General features: G+C 33.6%; 1 protein-coding gene across 2 annotated transcripts in view; it reads right to left on the bottom strand.

The window, feature by feature from the left end:
- Positions 1–3,308, bottom strand: part of LOC106462361 (cAMP-dependent protein kinase catalytic subunit alpha) — a 107,437-nt gene extending 104,129 nt beyond the window's left edge. Inside the window, exon 1 of one of the 2 annotated variants that reach the window (XM_022389772.1) lies at positions 2,961–3,308. The gene's annotated coding sequence lies outside the window, so the exon portion shown is untranslated. The remainder of the gene's footprint in view (positions 1–2,960) is intronic. The other variant, XM_022389766.1, reaches the window with a different exon arrangement.
- Between the last annotated feature and the right edge of the window lie 1,396 nt (positions 3,309–4,704).

Below are 4,704 nucleotides of genomic sequence, written 5' to 3'. Positions count from 1 at the left end.
ATCTAATAAAAGAGAAGATAGGTTATACTTGGAATAAAGTGGGTCTACATACTTATTTATAGTAGAAAAATCTATGGATTTGAAGCAAAGCTTGGAATATTTGTATAATAGAAGTGCTTGCCTAGAGAAAATGTGACTATATTATGGAAGAATACATCTCTAATATAAGAATGTCTAGATAAGAAGCTACAACGGAAGTGTTACTATATATAGTGAAAGAAATGCAGAATGTATATTTGGAAGAGAAGTGTGACGAGTTACTTATCAATAGCGAAAGTGCGACTACATATTGAACGAGCTGTTAGATATAAACTTCTAGGATTATATCAGTAGTGTTTTATTTCGAGAGGAAGTGTAGCTAGACTCACAAGCATGGCCTATAACGGAACTTTGTCTAGCTACGTACTTGTGTCACTAGGTAAATATATGTGTTAAGGATGAGTGGTATGCAACGTAAATCTACATTAGGACTTTAGCTATATATTTTCCCTACTAACTCACAACGTTGAAGAAAAGAGGTAATTTTGACGAAAGCAAGCACATAATTATGTCCCAAGTAACGAAGCTCCACTTCAATAGTTATTTGATCTACATGTTAGTGCACAAACGCTAAACATATTATCGACATTTGGACGAGTGCCTTTGTTCGCCTTTATTATGTAAATCATGAATGTTGTTGGCAACCACAGCGCAACTTCTTTGTGCTCCTGAAAGGGGCTAGCAGAAAAGATCCGAACAAATTATTGATCTGTTTGCAGACCTGTTACGTCTTGTAGCTTAGGTATCATAGCGAAGGAAAAGCACTGTAATGCACAGAGACTATAATAGGAACTTCCGAAAAGCTGAACTTATAGGAATAAAAATAGCTTAAGTTAAAATATTTTAAGCTGTATTTTAACAAAGCAATAAAAAGTAAGGATGCTTTAACATGTAAGAGAAGTAAAACACAATAAACAATTGTTAGTGCTCCAGCATTAAGAGAGACGATCGATTTGAAAGTGATGAATTAAGTAAACAAACACTGAAAATGAAATAGAATTTATTGTATTTCAGTACTAAGTATGTTACTTAAAAAGAAAAAGAAAAGTACTGAAGAAATAAGTATATGTTTCATTTTTCCCCACATTGTAATACTGAGAGTAGTAGTTTCAGTGTAGCAGATGTGATATTTTATTCGAATGTGTTGTTTAGTATCTATATGCTCCTTAGAATGTGTTGTTTAGTATTTATATGCTCCTTAGAATGTATTGTTTAGTATTTATATGCTCCTTAGAATGTGTTGTTTAGTATTTATATGCTCCTTAGAATGTGTTGTTTAGTATCTATATGCTCCTTAGAATGTGTTGTTTAGTATTTATATGCTCCTTAGAATGTGTTGATTAGTATTTATATGCTCCTTAGAATGTGTTGATTAGTATTTATATGCTCCTTAGAATGTGTTGTTTAGTATTTATATGCTCCTTAGAATGTGTTGTTTAGTATTTATATGCTCCTTAGAATGTGTTGTTTAGTATTTATATGCTCCTTAAGTCCATATCATTTATAAATCATTTTGTCATACATTGGCCCCCCAGTGGCACAGTGGTGTGTCTGCGGACTTACAACGCTAGAAACCGGGTTTCGATACCCGTGGTGGGCAAAGCACAGATAACCTATTGTGTAGATTTGTGCTTAACTTCAAACAAACCAAAGAAGTCATACATTGTCATACATGCTCTATATATGCTGTCATTTTTACGGAAGATGGCAACACTATTTCAGTTATACGTGACTAAAATTTGCTAACTAAAGTTAAAATGCTTTATTATTGGAGCATAACAAATTAAACGACACTGAATAAATAGTAAAATTCTAGTTTCAGAGTAAAGAAAGAACAAGATATAAAAAAACAAAAACTGTCGTACTTATAGAAAAGTAAACGGTACAAGGTAATATTATAACATATTTTTCAAAGCAGATTAATTCAAAGGACACCTGTATCAGCTTTTGAATGAGCAACGTGCCAGAGAGTCTATTAACCCTATTTAAGGTTTTCTTTGTTATGCTTAATAATTAACACGTATTTACAAGGCTGATCTTTCATTTACCATATTTAAATACGAAAATATTTTTGGTGAACATACATTTCCCAACAGAAAAATAAAGAGAAAATGAAAAACCTTTATTTATTTATTATAGTTCGACAATAATGTCGTTGTCAAGCTAGTTATACGTGAATGACGAATTTGTTCAGAACGTATATCCAATAGATGCAGCCTGTGGAGCAGCACGCTGTGAAGTAAGACATAATGCATCATGTCTTCCTATCTTTTTGCCTAGCAGAAAACCCTTGCGTGTTAAGAGGACGTACAAAACAAGACTCGTATCTTCTTCTCTACCTGACGAGTGCATTCTATGATGAGTATTGATTGGCTTGAGACTATAGAACAACCTGTCTGGTGTAATGGCTGGGGAGAAGACATTCCCAGCCCAGCTCAGTTTGTGGAACTTAGTACACTACAACGACATTTTCAGCTCGACTTTAACATCATGATCAAAAAGGACGTTTCTCTGTTGAAATACTTATCCAAAAGTAATTGTGAGAATGTAACAAATACCACTGAGAGTAACGTGATCGTAGATCTACGAGTAAACGCAAGGTGTTACTACTTATGAGCAATGGAATAGAAATAGATTTTTGAAAATATTATTACTGCCAAATCTACATCAAATTATATGGATTTTTATAACTGCAAAACAACTTGTTTTCTATCATAATAGAACATAATAGTTATTCGTGACAATAGCATTATGTAGGATAATAGTTAGTATGCCACTTATGGGCTAACATAATTTCTGATGTCTCAAAACAAAAAGCATATATCAGTTCAATAGGAAAAATGGCAGATGCCACGTATATATAATTCATTTACCAGTTATAAGATAACATTGATATATTAGCTCAAATTTCATAAACTTACCTGTTTAAACTTCCAGAAGGATAATTATCTGCCCTACTTAGTTCATCTAATCATTTGAATGTTTTAGAAAGAATGGTAATACGTTAAAATAACTCTGCTAGTTGATGAAACAAACTACTGATTGTTTCATGTATGGATACACGCAATAAGAAAAAAGTTTGGTACTCTTCAGAACTACAAGTTATCAGCTGATGTACCCACGTCTTTTATGTTATCTATCTTTTCTTTGGTTATGACTATAGTTTTTCAGTTAAGCCAATTAAAACTCAGACTTTGCTATGGAAGTACTAGTCATACCATGTCACATTCTTGCATCTCTTTCAGTTCTGAGTGGAGGTGCTAGTACACTGATCCACAAACTGTACTGCCTCGGCACTCTATACTTTTCTTTCGTGCGCGTGCGTCTACCCTCGGGCTGAAATCTGACAATAGTCATGTGCTTTTTCTATGGTACCTTTATATAGTTCCTCATTCAACTCAATTATGAATTTGTTGAAATAACACTATAATTTAAATATTGATTAACTATGAAAAGCAAAGACTTTCTAACGTGTTTCTACAAATTTATACGCCTACAGAAAGAAGGATGAGACATTGGAAGTCGAAAAGAATTATTACTTTATGACACATTTGACATAATTCATAACAACTCAGTTACAGACACTTCGATGGATCATATGAAGAATTTATTTACATACTCTAACGTTATGACACACGGGTTTGAATTCCGAGAATATCCGAATTTATATATAATTTCTCCCATAAACTATTATCCCTAGTAAATAGTCAAATGTAGGAACAATAAGTGAATGTTGAACGAGTGGAGTCGATTTCGTTTTTTCACAGACTGGGTCTTGGAGAGTTTGTCACATGCTTATCGATTTTTCGAATTACTTGTAACAACTCTAGTGGTCACTTTTGAAGAATGACACTATAAGACTCTTTAGAATCTTACTTAACTGAAGAGCTGATCAGAGCTTAACAAAAGTTCTATTACCATTACAGTTTGACTTGTACAAGAGTTCCTTACGCTCCTTTTTTATTGCTGTCTTTATGTTCGAGGTATTTCTAACACACTTGATTTTTTTGTATTTGTATTTATAAGAAAGCTACTAAAGCTATCTACCGCCGTTTCTAATTTTGAACTACTGTTATTATTATTATTCGTTGTTTGGTCTAAAGCAAAAAACTAAACAATGATTCATCTGTGCTATGCTCACGGCAGGTATCGAAACCCGATTTTTAGAGTTATAAAAACAAACTTACCGTTGCACCACTGAAGGGCTTGAACTACTGATTAGAGAGAAGGAAGTCAGTAAGCAGCACCATACAACTCACCATCCACGTTTATATCGCACCCGGTAGCGAATATTTTGCAGTATCTCACAGATCCGAACCTAGCTTACCTGCTCCCAAATCCAGAGCTTTACCATAAGGCCAACCCGCGCTCCTTGCCTTTTCTATCGATATAAATTATTAGTGTTACTTTATTATCAAAAGCAAATTGTTGAAATATGAATAACTATTGGCTATCTGCAGAGATTTGTGGGTATTAAGTTCTGAGACAGCAACACATACCTGAATTTACACGTGTATTCCACAATGCATAGAGTTTCATAAAAGTCAAGTTGACACAAAAATCAGTTGTAGTTAAGATACCATAAGGAAACTGTACACAGCGTGGTCACAAGTAAATAGACACTAATTTTTCGTCATTTAACTGATTTATGCTAACTAATTTGGG

The sequence above is a fragment of the Limulus polyphemus genome, unplaced genomic scaffold, assembly GCF_000517525.1.
Source record: "Limulus polyphemus unplaced genomic scaffold, Limulus_polyphemus-2.1.2 Scaffold45, whole genome shotgun sequence".
NCBI classification, from domain to species: domain Eukaryota; kingdom Metazoa; phylum Arthropoda; class Merostomata; order Xiphosura; family Limulidae; genus Limulus; species Limulus polyphemus.
Note: the sequence above shows the minus strand (reverse complement) of the source record. Positions and strands in the feature narration are given on the sequence as shown.